At 35.9% G+C, this 17463-nt stretch overlaps 1 non-coding gene across 1 annotated transcript; it reads right to left on the bottom strand.

Moving 5' to 3' along the window:
• Positions 1 to 7051: 7051 nt before the first annotated feature.
• On the bottom strand, positions 7052 to 7194 carry LOC123623692. The gene has a single exon (XR_006729980.1). It is a non-coding gene; the product is annotated as a small nucleolar RNA SNORA4 (small nucleolar RNA).
• Between the last annotated feature and the right edge of the window lie 10269 nt (positions 7195 to 17463).

Genomic DNA, 17463 nt, shown 5'->3' with positions numbered 1-17463 from the left:
ACACAATGTCTTTCTATAAGTATTTTATGATTCAGTCTTATAGAGGGAAAAAAAGAGACAGTTTTACAAAAATTAAAATGTCAGGAAAGAAACCTCTGGTGTGTTTTTGAAGGAAGATTCTGAGAAAGCAAATCATTATGGACAGGAGTCCCTTCTTCAACCTCTATGGAAAACAGTATGGAGATTTCTCAAAGAATAATGTAGTCTTACTATTAAAGCCAGCAATCCCACTACTGGGTATTTACCCAAAGGAAAAGAAGTCATTTTATCAAAATACACCTGCACTCGAATGTTTATTGACACACAATTCACAATCGTAAAGATGTGGAATCAACCTAAGTGTTCATCAATTCATGAGTGGATTAACAAAATGTGGTAAATACATACCATGGAGTACTACTCAACCATAAAAAGGAATACAATAATGTCTTTTTTAGCATCTTGGATGGAATTGTAGACCACTATCCTAAGTGAAGTATCTCAGGAATGGAAAAACAAACACCACATCTGTACTCTTTAATAATTGGGAACTAATTGACAGGCATACATGGGCACAAAGAGATATAAAGATTATATGAAACCAAGAAGAGGGGAAATTGGCCAGGCACGGTGTCTCACACCTGTAATCCTAGAACTCTCGGAGGTTGAGGTGGGAGGATCTCTTGAACTCAGGAGTTTGAGATCATCCTGAGCTCTGAGCAAGAGTAAGAGCCTGTTTCTTCTAAAATTAGAAAAATTAGCTGGGCATGGTAGTGCACACCTGTAGTCCCAGTTACTCAGGAGGCTCAGGCAGGAGGATCGCTTGAGCCCAGGAATTTGAGGTTGTAGTGAGGTAGGGTGACATCATGGCACTCTAGCCCAGGCAACAGAGTGAGACTCCGGCAAAAAATAAATAAATAAATAAATAAAATAAAGGAGGGAGGAGGAGATGAAGGGTAAAAATCTACCTCTTGTGTACACTGAGCACTATTCAGTTGGTGGGCACACTAAAAGCCCTGACTTAAGTGTTATAAAAGGTATCTATGTAACAAAAACATTTATACCCCATTAATATTTTGCAATTAAAAAAAAGCATCAGGAAAGAGCAATTTGTACTCATTGTAGGGGTAGTCAGTGTAATATAGAAGAATGAGTACTAATTTTGCAATCTCACAGACCTGGGTCCAAATATAAGCTTAGCTATCACTGGATTTTTAGCTATGTAATTCAATTGCTGCTTTAGCCTTAATTACTTTCTGCGTGAAATGGAGATTATAATGCCCACCCTTGAAGATTTCTGTTAGTATCAGAAACATTAGATGCCTAGACCTTCAGTGTGAAATTAGAGGTAGCCGTTATTCTTGAGGTTCTTCTTAGAGACCAGCTACCTTTTCCAGGCAATAGCCAGAAGTCTGGGTATTCACTTCTTTTACTGCTGGATGCAGGATGATAATCCTGCCCTTTCTGTAGCATGTAGATAAGAAATTGATTAGTGTAGAGCGAAGTGTAAATTAATGGGTCATTCAAGTGTTGGGGACAGAAGACCCCTGAATTGGGATATACCTGGTTTCTGAAGGTGCTGCAACATTCATTTTTGGGGTGTGCCGGTCTCAGTTCATGCAGCTCACCCTTAAATTTATACATTTCATCACACAGTTCTCTTCCAAAGTTATCAAATCACTAAACGCTTAAAGTGAAGAGTGGCTTTCTTTTTGAAAAGATGATCGTGTTCCTCATGACCACTGATTATATTGGTCTAAAACCTATTAGCTCAACTCAGTTTTGGCCTCAGTAAACAGTGCTGGAAACGTTTTTCATCAAATATTCTGTTGAAAATTAGTTCAATGAGTCATTAGGTGATGCGCTATTTAAGTTTGGGACATACTCACTGAGTTAAATAGATTTATTTAATGAAGGACTTTTCAAGGGCTTTATTGTATGCAGTGCTTCTCAAGTTTATTTTTATGGCCAGAGGTATGTTGCTAACACTTGCTGAGTGTATCATTTGTGCCTAGCACTGTTCTAAGTCCTCCGCATGTATTATCTAATTTAATCCTTGCAACAATCTTATTAGGTAACTACTATTGTTATCCACATTTTCCAGTGGGGAAATTTAGACAGACAAAGGTTAAATATTTTCCCAAGGGCATGTGGTTAAAATTATGAGAGCTGGGTTTCTCACTAGGGGAGTTTGACTCCAGAAATATAATATGGTGGTGAGTTTCTAATAACGAGAAACCTTCTCTTGGAAGGAGCACTCTGAGAAGAACATGATGTGAAGCACTTTATCAAATGGAATTTGACAAGTCTGGGTCATTATTGTTAGGAGTTTTGTCTAAAAAAGGAAGTTTGTGCTGGTGGGAATCTACTAGGAGAATCTATGTAAGGGAGATGTCTCCTGTTCCAAGAAGGTGGTTTCCAATTTTGGGTCTTCCAGGGTAACTAAGTTCCATCTCAATTAATCTTTGCCAAGTATAGGGAAGAAAACTCCCAGCATTATCTAACAGAACCTCGGACCCAAAGCATGTAGGCAGAGAGAGACTTTCATGGCTGTACGTTGGCTGCCTAGGGACAAATGTTTACCGCATTCTGATAATAACAAAATGTGATCCCAATATCCTTACTAGTGGCAATTGGTCCATTTTTATTTCCCTAGAGTCTTTCCCAGGTGAACTTTTCAAAGTTCACATGATCTAGTCTTAGCCCCTTTTCTAACAAATATGGGTGGGTTCTACTTTGTCAATGTTCAAAAATATCACTCTGGGTATATCAATCATAGGCAGCTCCAAAATTTGGATATATAGCATGACATAAATGTGCCATGAACTTCCATATCTCCATGACTGGTGATAAAATATATTGGTAATGTTCAAATGAGAAGGAATATCTTTGTGCCTCTAAGACTGTTATCCTTAATTGTTTGTGAGCTACCACACTGTCACTTTTTGGATAGATTTTAACATATTTTCAATCCCATTTCTTCATACTATGAAGAAAAATATCAAATTTATTTATTTACTTATTTCAGAAATTGAATCCACTGTAAGTTTTATTTAGGGACTTAACCAGGTGAAGAGTGATTTGCACAGTGCTTTAACTTAGTTTAAGATAGACTTAGACCACTGAAAAACTAGAGTCGTTAGTCCCAAAATATATTTCAAAAGCTACTTCTCTGAATGCACAGTCCCACAGGACAAATTTTTTTATTGTTGTTATTTTTCTATTTGTTGGAGAATTTTACTTATTATTCAAGTTAAATTCTCAGCTAAAATTTTGTGAGAGTTTTTTTGTTGATAAATTATAATTAAAGAACAATTAGAAAAAAACACCAAAAATAATTTTCATGTATTCATTCTCTCTTGACCAGCTAACTATTAGCAATAGTTTGAGTTTGCCTCTACAAGGGATATAAACACGTGTAAAGTCTAGGGGGAAAGATTCATGTAACATGAATCATCATAATTCAAGGTATAAATAGAGTAAATGCCATTAAGAACATATGGACAGAATGTTACAGGAATTAAAAATAAGAACAATTATTTCAAACTGGGAGAAGATAAGATGTATTTGTGCTTCTCCAAAAATGAATATTCCCCAATTGTCAATGGTTAAAACATATTATAATGGCGAAGGTTGGTGACTTGAGAAGTGAAACATGTATAAAGAGCTCCTGTTAAGGGATGCAATGATTTATTTGAAATAGAGTCAAATCTTCAATGTTCATTATCTGGGCTGAGAGTTATGGCTTATGGAAAGCAGTAGTGTGTACAGGTTAGAGTACAATCTTTAAAGTGGGGTCAACTCAGAAATTTTAAACTTGATGTAAAATCACGTGCTGAATGATCTTCGGCAAAGTGTTCAAACTCTCTGATTCTTGGTATACATCTCAAACATTCTGATATTTAAAGGAAATACCAGACCTCAATTTCACAGTGCACTGTGAGTTGCCAATTAATGATAGTTTCTGTTGTTGTTATCATTATTTCCTTGCATTAGTTGAAGCCATCTAAGATTGACTATAGTTGCCAAAGATGAAAATCATGGATTAGTTGTTGTACCAGTTATTTCAACAAAACTTAAGAATGCACTCTCTGGTGCTTTGTGTACAATATAGAAGCAAATTCATATAGACATCATATGATATATATATGACATTCCACCATCACCACTCCCTGCAAACTAGATCCCTTTTTTATATCCTGTACATCTAAGCTTGTCAGAATAACACAGAGGAGGCCATCAGCACTGTAAATTACTAGATGAATATTACAGCATTTTCATTCATCACTAAGTCATTCTCATACTTTATTCATTACATGATTGACATAATTCAATGTGATTTCCACTTCCCAGAGTTTGAGATATTGGCTACTTTCTCTTTTCTTTTCCTCTCTACAGAAGCATCAATTACTTAAAAGTTTTCCAAGGATTCCTTCTGTACCATCATTTCTGTTATCAGTCAGCGGGTCTGGTGTGTTACCATTGGATTCTATGCCATGGCAATGATGGAATGCTGAAGGTATTGGAAGAAGTTGAATTATGGTATGAGGAGTTTCTAATATGTCAAAATGTTCTAACAATGGCAGTGTGGGAGAGAGCATCACATATTCAGAGGCAGTGGTGAACAAAGTGAGAAGAATCATTTCAAAAACTGGAGAGACTCATAAATAATAACCACCACTCACCCAGTGCTCACTCGGTGCAATGCTTCCTGTTAAATTCTTTATGCATGTTAGCTAATTTACATATATTTGCTCTTACAGATTGAAACAACACATAGACTTATCTTTCTCTTCCTCCAAGCTAAACAGAATAAAGTATGCAACTTGTTCACACATTCATGTCCTCAGATTTCTCAACTCCCTTATACGTATAAGATATTGTGTGAGCATGTGATGCGTACAGAAATGTGTGCTGTATTCCAAATTAGAAGGGATGAGGTATTTAACATCTAATATCATGGATATTTGGATAATATGGATGTATATTCCAAGTGTACATGCTACAAAGATCAATCTAATTGCCCTATCTGAAATATCTGTGTAGAGATGTATGGCATACCACACATATTGAAATTTGACCACTATTTTGGAGGTGGTCAGGGATTATTATTCTTATATTTCAATAAAGAAATTGAGGCTATCAGAGAAGACACATCATGACCAAATTCCTTTGGGTGTTAAATGGCAGTGTCAGGACAAGGACATGTGGGTCACGTGGGTCATGGGTCATGACTTCTAGTCTATTACTTTTGCAAAGTGCTGCAGCACTCCACAGAAAGAATGTTTTCAACAAACCACAAACAGTGAATTATTTTTTCTTTTATTATCTCTCAGCTTTCATCTCAATATTTAGACCTTGTAAACCATTGTCTCTGCCAAACTGCCTAAAGTTTAGCTCCTTGTGCCTTTTGTCATACGAGGTGACAAGAAAGTGGTGAGCAGAAAGCTGTCCATGAAGCTTGTCGGGAGGATGATCCACCTTCAGAGCGTTGGAATTAGAGGCCCCCAGCTTTATTATATGGCTCTGTCTAACCACTCTCTTTTGAAGTCCAGAATTGTAAGGCATGCCTGAACAGGCTTGCGTTTTAAGAGAGTGGGCCTGATCACAGTTCTTTAATGAGGCCTCTAGTCCACTCCAGGGGAGGAGTGAGGTCTCCAGTAAGGACAAGGCCCTGGCCTCAGGGCTCCAGGGTGAAGTCTAGGTTCCCTAATGATGTCCATGAGCTAGAAGTGCGTCCGAGGGGGTTAGGCCTCCATGGACTATGAAGGCAGTTCCCATTGGAGAATGAAACAGAGAGTACGGGGTGAGAAACAGTCAAGTATGGGCCCAGGAGATAATTTCAAGTTTGATGTTCAATTGGGTTTTAGTGGATTCTTTATTTATACATATCTTGCATGCAGGCTTCAGACATCTGTTCTCTGATGCAGACTTCTGTGGAGCTAGGTTGGGTACTTTTATGAGAAAAATACAGGCAGTCTCTATTTTACAAAAGTCACATGCAAGGGTTTCAGTTACCACAGTTTAGTTAAATGATGCCAGTCCTCCGACAACACAGTTCAAATCTCAGTTACTGTGGTACATTAACTGTGAATAATTGTATAAGTACATACTTTGCTGCTAGCTCTACAGTCCACAAATAACTACCTAGGAAACAGATGTACATAGTGAGGAGTGACCAATCATACCACTTCTTTCAACTTTTGTGGGTGACTGATCACTGCATATCTGTTATTTATTTCATGTACAGACAGTAGAGTGTGTAGTTGTGTTGCTTCCTTTACTCAGTGATAAACCCATGGGACAATTTTACAAAAATGGATAATGGAAAGAGGGAATTGGCCAATGAAGATGACAATCCAGATAACTGATCATGCATAAAGTGACATTTGACTGCAATGTAAATGGAGATACAGAAGAAAGAGCTGACTATAGGAATATTGACACTGCTGCCATTCAAGAGATGCTGGATATACAGCCGGAGGAATTAGTAAAGGTAAAATTACCAACATAAACGAGGAAAGAGATTGGAATGAAAAAGGTGAAGATATCCCAGAGGAAGTAATGATGGCAAAAAAAGAAAGAAAGAAAAGGAAAATAAAGAAGAAAGAAAGAAAAAAAGGAAAGAAAGAAAGAAAGAGAAAGAAAGAAAGATAAAGAAAGAAAGGAAAGAAAAAGAAAAAGAAAGAAAGAAAGAAGAAAGAAAGAAAGAAAGAAAGAAAGAAAGAAAGAAAGAAAGAAAAAGAAAGAAAGAAAGAAAGAAAGAAAGAAAGAAAGAAAGAAAGAAAGAAAGAAAGAAAGAAAGAAAGAAGGAAGGAAAGAAGGAAAGAAAGAAAGAGAAAGAAAGAAAGAAAAAGAAGACTTTACATTTAAAAAACCCTCAGAAATATTTCATGACATTGCAAACACAAAGAATAAAATTTGGGAAGCTGATTCAAACTTAAAGAGTATGACAATTCCCCAAGGCATAGAAAAGTTGCTCACTCCATCTCTCCACCTCATAATTTATGTAATGAGAGAATGTAAGGACTGTTCCAACTATTCTTGTTGAGTGATTTCTTTTCATCTGTGTAACATAAGTCATAAAACAGTAGTGATCTATACTAAGTGGTATAGCCCATTGTGGAGTGTGGTCTTTTCTTTATTCTCCTAAATAGCCCAAATTGATAAAGATCAGTTTAAAAACCTTGCCCTCATGATGAGTGATTTTAACTAATCTTTTGTTAAAGATCATTGTAGATTCAGATGGAGTGGTACAAAATAGCATAAAAATATACCCTGTATCATTTACTCAGTTTCCCCCAAAGGTAACATCTTCCTTCCATGACAGTATTGATACTGTCATGATACAAGACACTTCCATCACCACAAAGACTCTAGATCTTGTTCTGATATTGTCACTTCTACTTCCCTCCTGCCCTAACCCTCTGAATCCCCTGGCATCCACTAATCTGTTTTTAATTTCTATAATTTTGTTATTTTAAGAATGCTTTATAAATAGAACTGTATAGTATGAAAACTTTTGAATTAAGTTTCTTTATAATTCTCTGGAGAGTCACCCAGGTTGCTGTGTGTGTCAACAGTTTGTTCTTTCTTGTTGGTTAATAGTATTCCACGGTGTGGATGTACCAGTTTGTTTAACCATTCATCCACTGAAGAATATATGTGGTGTTTTCAGTTTTGGGCTACTACAAATACAAATAGGTCTGCTATAAACATTTGTATATAGGTTTTGTACTAACATAATTCTTCAGTTCTCTGGGATAAATGCTCAAGAGTTCAATTGATTCACCATATCATAGGTGTGTGTTTAGTTTGTTAAGAAATTGCCAACATGTTCTCCAAAATTTCTATATCATTTTACATTCCAACTAGCAATATCTGATGACCTAGTTTCTTTGCATCTTCTTTCTATGTTAATTTTTCCAATCAATCCATGAATACCTTATGTCTCTCAGTTTGTATAAGTTTTCCGTGGTTTCTTTAATCGGCATTTTGTGGTTTCAGCGTTCAAGCCTATACATATTTTTTTAGATTTACATCTAAGTATTTCATTCTTTGAGCACTTTTAAATGGTATTTTTTTTTTAAATTCATGGGTGCACATGTTCATTCTAGTATATAGAAATACAATTGATTTCTGGATGTTTATCTTGCATACTACAACCTTGCTGAACTTACATATTGATTCTAGATATTTTTTTTCTTTTGGTAGATAGATGACTTGGGTTTTTCTATGTCAACAATAATATCATCTTCAAATAAGGAAAGTTCTATTTCATCCTTTCTGATCTGTATGCCTGTTATTTCTGCTTCTTGACTTATTGGACAAGCCAGAATTTCCAGCTCTAGGTTGAATGAGAATAATGAGAGCAGACATCCATGCCTTGCTCCCAATCTCGGGAGAAATCATTAAGTCTTTCACCATTAAGTATGATGTTAGGGTAAGTTTTTGTATGTACTTCATCAAGTTGAGGATGATTCCCTCTGTTGCTGCTTTTCTGAGACTTTCAGTCATGAATGAGTGTTGAATTTTATCGAATGCCTTTTTTGTAATGATTGATATGATCACGTGGTTTTTCTTTAGCTGGTTCATGTGATGGGTTATGTTGATTTATTTTATTATTATTGAACCTGAGTTGCATACCTGGAATAAGCTTCACTTGGTCATGGTATATAATTACTTTTACATATTATTAAATTTTATTTGCTAAAATTTTGTTAATAATGTTTGCTTCCATATTTATGAGGAATATTGGTCAGTACTTTTTTTGGTACTGTCTTGCCTACTTTTGGTATCGAGATAATGTTAGCCGAATAAAACAAATTGGGGTGTACTCCTCCTCTCTTATTTTTTTGGAGATCGTGTTTAATTGATGTCAATTCTTCTTTTAACATTTGATAGAATTCTCCAGTGAAATCATCTCAATTTAGATGCTTCTGTTTGGGGAAATTTAAAATTAAATATTTAAATTCATTAATAGTTGTTAGGGTCCTTAAAATGATCTAGGTAAGTTCCATGTTTTTTGAAACATTGGTCAATTTTATCTAAATTGCTAAATTTATGTGTGTACAGTTGTTCATAGTTATTCACTTATTTTCTACAATGTATTGGGACTTAAGTCTGTTATTCTGTTTAACTCTTTTCTGTTTGGTATCTCTGTTTTTTGCACATCCCATTTTTTCTGTCTTCCTATGAGTTACCTGAATTTTTTTTTTTTACAATTCTATTATGAAATATCTATAGTGTTTTTGAGTGTCTCTCTTTGTCAGACTTTTTTTAGTGCTTGCTCTAAAGACATACATACCTTCCTTTAGATATACATAACTTACCACAGCATACTGGTTTAGTCATTTGACCTGTTCAAGTAAAGAGTTAAAACCTTACCACTCATTATGTCTCTTTACAAATATTTCTTTCACATACAAACCACATCAGGCAATGCTATAATTTTTGCTTTTGATGTCAGATATGATTTAGAAGATATGAGAGGACAAGGAAAGTCTATTTTATTTATCTACATTTTTGTTTATTGTGTTCTTTTTTCCTGATGCTCCAAGGCCCCTTCTTTCATCATTTCCTCTCTGTTTAGAGAAATTCCTTTAGCCAGTATTTTAGAGTAGGTCTTTTATTGACAAATCTTGGTTTTTCTGAGAGTACCCTGATTTCCTCTTCATTTCTGAAGGATATTTTCTCTGGGTGGGGTGTAGGAGTCGGAGTTGATAGCTCTTTCCATCGGGTATTTGAAAAATGTTGTGCTACTTCCTTCTGACCTCCATGGCTTCTGATGAGAAATCCTCTGTTGTTCAAATCATCCTTCACTACCTTCTTGTAGCTTTCAAGGTCTGTTTTCCTTATGTTTAGTTTTCAGAAATTTTACCATGATAGTTATATCTGAGTGTGGATTTCTTGAGTTAAGTATGTGTGGGATTCACTCAGTTTTTTGAATTTCATATATCTGTTGGGCTAGATTTTGGAATTGATGGTAGTCATTTCTTTGAGTACATTTTTAACCTTGCACTCTTTCTCCAATGGCACAAACGTCAGATCTTTTATTATTCTTCCACAGGTCACTGAAGCTTTCTTCACTTTTTATTTTAGTTTATTTTTTCTCTCCTGGTCAGATTGGGTAATGTTGGTTTTTCCATCTTCAAGTTCACTGATTCTGTGCTCTATCCCCTCCATTCTGCCATTGTTCATTATCCATTATCTTTCTTTTTTTATTTTGGTTATTGTGTTTTTCAGTTCTAAAATTTTCATTTGGTTCTTTTTTATATCTTCCATTGTTTTACTGAAATAAAAGAATTTCAGTGTTGTGAAACTGTGGAGAGACCTTCTATTGTTTTCAGTTGTTTCAACCATGTTTATAGTTTCTTCTGGAAACATTTTTATCATGGTTGCTTTAAAATTCTTTTCAGATAATTCTAACATCCCTGTCATCTGTATTAGTATCTGTTGATTGCCTTTTTAAATCCCATCTCAGGTCTTCCTGGTTTTTGATGTGATGCATGATTTTTGATTGAAACATGGGTGCTTGGTATATTTCATTATGAGACTCTGGATCTTACTTAAACTTTTTGGCTTAGCTTGGGGTTTTATTTGTCACTGCTCCAACAAGGGAAGGATGGCTGCTGTCTTGCTACTGCCACACGAAGTCCAGGTTCACACAAACCAGTGGAGACTCACCCACCATTGAAACCTGGGGTGGGTGGGGTTCGTTTTTATTGCTGGGAGTAGGTGAAAGTTCTGATTCTCCATCAGCTCTCCACTGGCATCATCCTAGCAGTGAGGAGAAGGGGAGCATTGATACTGCTAGGTGGGATTAAAATCCCACCTTCCTACTTGATCTTCTCTGACTCAACCCTAGTCAGAGAATTTGAGTTCCTTGGTATAATTTCATGAGTGTGGAGATCTAAGCTCCCACTTGGCTTTTGATGCTATAATTGTAAGGGTCATAGATTTTTCTAAGGTGTTGAGCTGGAGTAGCATGATTGTTGTCTAAAAGATTTCTTTCTTGCTAGGTTGCCCCTTTCTTGATCCTTTGGCAGAGAGAATAGATTTTTTTTTTTAATTGACTTTGCCATGGCTTCTCCGTCTCCCAGGCTGAGATATTTAAGGCAATATGAAAACCCAGGAAGCTTGCATCATATTGTTCTTTGGGCAGCAAGGTCCCTAGCTGGCCTACATTCCCTTCATCTTTGAGAATCTCTTTATTCTTATTTTATACATAATTTATAGGGGTTTTATTTGCACTTAGTGGGAAAATGGGAAAAATTACATCTCCTCTGTCTTCCCAGAAGGGGAGGTCCTGCCTTGATAAAATTTATTTAGAAATAAATGGAACATTTTAATCCTCAATTTTTCTAATGTTTTTAATTACAATGTATTAATTTTGCGGTTTTTCATTTCTCTATACATTTATATAATAAATGATAGTAAGAGAGTTTTTTTGACAAAGATGTTTATAAGTTACAGAAACATTGTAATTTCTCCCCTTTATTTATTAAGATTGCTTTGTACAATCTCAGCTTACAGTCATTTCTTTAGTTTCCACATTACAGTGGAGGACTGTATACATTTTAATACTTTAAGATGTACTATGAGTTTCCTTCTTCTTTATCATCTTCTCTCTTTCCCTTTTCTCTTTGCACAAATATTTATTATGTGCCAGGAAGTCTATAAAGCACTGGGGATACAAAAAGAACCAAAATGTATCTTTACCTTCCTAGAGTTTATGATCAAGTGGTAGATTTAGGCCCTTTTTAGTGGAAAAATATTGAAGATCTGGGTTAATTTATTTTTCTCCACTGTTACTTAAATATGTGCATAACATAAACTGTGGTACAACCTGCAAATGTTATAGAGTTATATAGCAATAAAACAAAAACATTATACAAATTAATTCAGTGCAGCTTCAGAAGCACATAAAAGTATAAAAGAGGCCCAAGGAAAAATAAATAATAATAATGATATGAATAGCATGACCTTGATGGAGCCCTCATCATATTCCCTACACATGGTACCCTCGTCAGTCCTCCTAACAACCTGTGATGCAGGTATCATTATTAACCCCTTTGACCAATGAAGAAATTGTTACACTTGAAAGATAAATCACACTCCAGAAATTGGGAACATCTTTTACCATAAAAGTGTTCCCCTGTGTCCTTTCTGGGGTCTGGAGGAAATTTAGTAGTTTTGGGGGTGAATTAATGTCTACAATACTTAGGATATATTTGCTGAGAACTTATGTGTAACATTGTGACTTTTTAAGTTTTTTTTGTTTTATTTTTTATTTATTCAGGATATTAAGGGTGTACAAACATTTTGGTTACATTTAATGCGTTTGCACCAACCAAGCCAGGGCTACAAACGTGTCCCTCCCCCATACAGTGCGTTCCGCTTCCATTAGTTGTGGGTTTACCCCCCACCTTCCCCCGACCGGCACCCGGTGAGTATTAATTACTACCATGTGAACACCTTAGTGTTCTCTAAACACACTATTTCTTTCCCTGCCTCTAAGTTTTTGTTTGCATTATTTACTCTGTCTAGAATTCTGCCCCCTGTTTTATCTTTCACCACTTGGTTCAAATGCAGCTTCCTTTATGAAGTCTCAATCTAGTCATATTTAATGTCTTCTGTGTAATTATAACAGTTTATTCTATAACCATGGTAGGATTTGTTTTATGTGGTTGGGGAAAAATTTGAGGGCAGGGACCTTATATTCCAAACTTTAAGCACAGTGCTTGGCATGCCATAGTTACTCAACAGATGCTTATGGAATTGGATTGAGAACTATTTTTCAGTGACAGTTGGGATGGCTCCCCCAAATATATTTTTATCACTTTATTGGTGAGTTGCCCTTTTTACTTGAGATGTTTATGCATTTTAATCATTGAATAGAATTAAAAGGTGGACTGTTTTAACCTAACTAACCTTTTCTTAAATTAACTTCTGGAAGAATGGACAAAACAATACACAATTAAATTGCAAATTCAGTAAGTATTAAGTGCGTTTGTAATATTTAAGTTGCCCTTAAGCCCTCCAAATCAAAAAATGCAAATATATAAAAGTCTAACTAGCTAAAGATTCAGGAATTTTTTTAGTACTCGTTGAGCTCTTATTGTCAACAGATGTTAAGTGTTTTTGTGGAATTAAGCCCAAGAAAGAAGTGCTTTAGGCATCACATATTTATTTGCATATTTTCATTTTTCTGAAAAAAACTCTGACATTTGAGATGTCTAATTGCACAAGATAAATATCATTAAGAAACACTGATGTCCCACTAGGAAGACTGAAGTTGAAAATACCTGAGATATTATGATGCCATCCTAGTACTGTATCCTAATTATTATCAGACATGCCTAACTGCAGAGAAATCCTCACTTATTAAACTCTCAGCTCATAATGCAGTTTGCACACCTTTCAACATTGTTTTCATGAGCAAAAATATGCACTTGCAAAAGAGAATTTCTATGAAGATTCAAACAGCACCGATAATGTTTCATATTTTTTTTTATATATTCCCAATTCATCCTTGGGTAGAGTGGACAATAATTAGTGAATTGGTCGAGACACAGTTTCTGAGTCAAGAGTTAGCATCATTTTACTTAAGAAGATGCTCAAAGATATTTGAAAAGAAGAAAAAACCCAAAAATTATGAGTTAGAAGGCCTAATTTAATTTCTAGGTCCTGTCTTTTTACTACCAGTCTGGACAATGTTTCTTAACTTCCTTGAGAATTCTATTTTCCTAATATCCAGAGTTGTGCTAATAATACTCTTTTCTGCTACATCACACAGCTGCTGTAAAAATCAAATGTGATGGTGGCTTTAATGACTTATTTAAGAAGATGTGTAGAAATATTTCCAGCTTACTAAATAGGGTCTATTTATGTATTAAGATTATTATTGTTATGTCGAAATTTTTTTGCAAGTTCTAAAGTTGCATTTAAGGGGGGATGGTATTATTCTCTCAGTCTCTTCAGGGAATCACTCAGTCCCTTGGCCTGTTCCACAGTATTGCCTGACCAGGTATTCTGCATGCAGTAGATATTCAGCAAGCACTGTCAGAGAAGTTGTGTAGCAGGCTGCCCCATCTATAGAAAGGATCATCTATTCTTCACACAAGTTGCATTTAGGAGCCTTCATTTTCTCATTTTTTTCCATTAAAATGTGTCTTGCTCTGTAATAATAATGAGCTTAATATTTTCTAGGACTCTCTGGTCATTTGATCATTTTATATTATAAAAATGTAAGTTCTGCTAGGGAAGGACCTTGTCTGTCTTATTTGCTGCTACATCCTTAGTGCCTTTTCAGGGCTGGTCACAATAGCAGGCACTCAATAAACCGTGAATGAAGCAATGAATGGATGGATGATGAAATAATGGATGGGTGATAGATGGATGGAGACATGATGTGTGGGTGGATGTAAAAGATTTCTACTAAGGCTGTGAACTTATCAAGGGCACAGTTGGCTTTTATTGATGCATCTATCCAAGTTACCCAATAAAGGGTAATGTTTGTTGGTAAAAACAAATGCTGTGACAGCAAACATTTCTGGTAATGTATTATTTAATGTAAGTTCATTTCTAATTAGGTAAATTAATACCTTAATTCAAAATATTTAGGTTGATTTCATATCTTTACGATTGTGAATTGTGCTGCTATAATCATTTGAGTGCAGGGTTTTGTTTTTTTTTTTAATAAAATGTCTCTTTTTCCTTTGGTTAAATACCTAGTAACGGGATTGCTGGATCAAATGGTCGGTCTATTTCTAGTTCTTTGAGGTACCTCCATACCACTTTTCATGGGGCACTACTCAGCCATAAAAAAATGGTGATCTAGTATCTTTTGTAACAACCTGGATGGAACTGGAAGCCATTCTTCTTAGCGAAGTATTTCAAGAATGGAAGAACAAATACCACACGTACTCAATACTAAAGTGGAACTAATCGATCAAAACTTATGTGCACACATGGAAGTAAAACTCAAGGGAGATCAAGTAGGTGGAGAGGGGAGGAGATGGGTAAATTCACACCAAATGGGTACAATGCACACTAACTGAATGAAGGGCACACTTATAACTTTGACTCAAACTGTACGAAAGCAAATTATGTAACCAAAACATTTGTATTCCTACAATATTCTGGAAAGAAAAAAGAAAAAAAAAAAAAACTTTCAGTGGGATTCCCCAAATCTTAGTCATGTTATATGTATGCCATTAGGTTGATCCTCAAATCTGGCAAGTCCAGAGATACAACCATTGATAATTATGCATTACATAAACAGCTAAAGATCTGAATGCCTGTAAAGAACTGCCTTCTGAGCATCATTTACTGATTAAATTCACATGAAAATGCTTTATATCTTGCCTTTGTTCTCACTACAATGTAGAAACTTCATATCTCTATAAACTCTCAAGTAAGAGAAATAATACTCTAAATATTAATATTTCTCAGCAGATTGTGATAACATGGTGCAATGGAAATCTCTCTGGATCTGCTGCAAAGAGAGCTCCATAAAGGGCAGATTTCTCTCTCTCTCTTTTTCTCGGCAGCTGGAGCAGTATCTGGAACATAGTAATGCCCAATAAATATTCACTGCTTGGGGGCTACAAATGCTGATACATTAAATTAATCACAGCTTTGGAAAAGTACCAGGAGATTTTATAGACTTGCCTTTAGCCATTTCTGCCCCCCACCAAATGATGCCCTTTAAAATGATGTTGATTGCAGCAAACAAATGCATGGGGCACAACTAGCTCCAGGTGATGGGGAAGGCAGATTAGGGGGCCAGGGTAATATGAGTGCTTCTTGGATGGTGTGCCCCTTGAACAAGAAGTTCAGGCAGCTGCTGTCTTCCAAAGGACACTGAGTTGGCCACCAATTGGCTTAGGAGGGGTTAGAGGAAAGAATTTCTCATCAGGTGAAGTCATCCAAACCAGGCTTATGGGTCTAGTCAAGATGGCTGTAGTGCTTTTATAGGGGCTGGGTCCCCTTTTTATCGGTATTTCTGGGTGACTTATTAGCCAGCGGGGTAGGTAGTCTTGGCTCTAGCTTTAGGGGTCCCCAAGGGTAACCCAATAAATAAATTCATGTGTACTACCCAAACATTTAGTCATACAAAGTATTGCCAGAAGTGTCAACTTTTAAATAGGAAACTCAACATCTTTTAAGATTTAATAAATACAATTACTCTATTTTAGAATTTCATACATGAAATTACCCTATGCAATTAAACTCTATATTTGAGTAATAGTCAAACAATTTCTGAAATTACCCTATGCAATTAAACTCTATATTTGAGTAATAGTCAAACAATTTCTGCTAATGCACAGTTCAGTTCAACTGACCAAAACAATGTATTTACAACTTCAAAGCTTACTGATGATCCTTGGAAAACATCTCTGGGGGAATGTTAAAATTTTTCTTCCCAAGAGTAAAACAGTGTGTTTGTGGATTATCTAGCATTTCCCTGATGTGAAAAAAATCCTGGGTTCTCCTCTAAGCTTTGCTTCTGACTGTTTGACTTTACATAAACCACTTAATCTCACAGGGTTTCTACCCTTCCTTTTAAAGGAAGAGATTGGAGTCTATAGGCCCCAAGCTCCCTTTAGCTCTAAAGCCGTGATGGTGACTTATGTCATTCACAATGATGATCAAATGGCCCTTGGACAGGGGTTCAAAATGGAATGGTCAATTGTGAGCATTCACTGGAGGAAGTGCCAGGAGAATATGAATAACCTGATGCAATTTTCCTTTATGCCAGTGGAGGTTCAAATAGCTCTTAAGCCACACTCCAGTCTAATAGAATCTCATTCTATTATTATTTTTAACAGTGACATAAGTGGAGAACATTAGCATAGGTTTTCCAATGCTGTCAGGGTTGCACAGGGATTTGTTGAGCTGAGCAAAGGAAAAATGACTGACTGGTACATTTAATTTATCACTTTTATTGACTTTTGCAGCACCAGTGCAGTTGTACTCAAAAGGCCCATACTAACTAATAAAATAGGACTTTAGAATTGATGTAGCAAATAAAATGTCGAATAAGAATGCCATTGTTATTAAAATGTAGCGACACTATTGATTTAAAATAAATATATTAGCCAGTTTGCTGTGCATTTAGGACTGGACCCAGACATTGAAGGCACCATTTGGGCTACGGGTTTACATGACAAATGAAAGGCCTCTTACCAGGAGGAGTAATGCAGTTTTATGTGGCAGAATTACCATGGAAACAGAAATAAATCCTGAAGCTAAATAGGGCCTTGAATATCCTGTCTTCTAAGTTCAGCTTGCCATGTCACATAGAGGAAATTCACAGGAAGCTTACCATGGCTTCCCTTTTACATGAAAAATTATAGACTTGATATTTCCCAGCTCATATCATTATTGCATGTCTTTTTTTCACTGTAATTGGCGCGAAGATGACATGCTTAGACAAAACAGGTCCTGCCCCTCCTTTCACACCTCTGATTGATTTTT

Source organism: Lemur catta, chromosome 18 (assembly GCF_020740605.2).
Source record: "Lemur catta isolate mLemCat1 chromosome 18, mLemCat1.pri, whole genome shotgun sequence".
NCBI classification, from domain to species: Eukaryota; Metazoa; Chordata; class Mammalia; order Primates; family Lemuridae; genus Lemur; species Lemur catta.
This window is presented reverse-complemented; position numbering and strand designations above follow the sequence as displayed.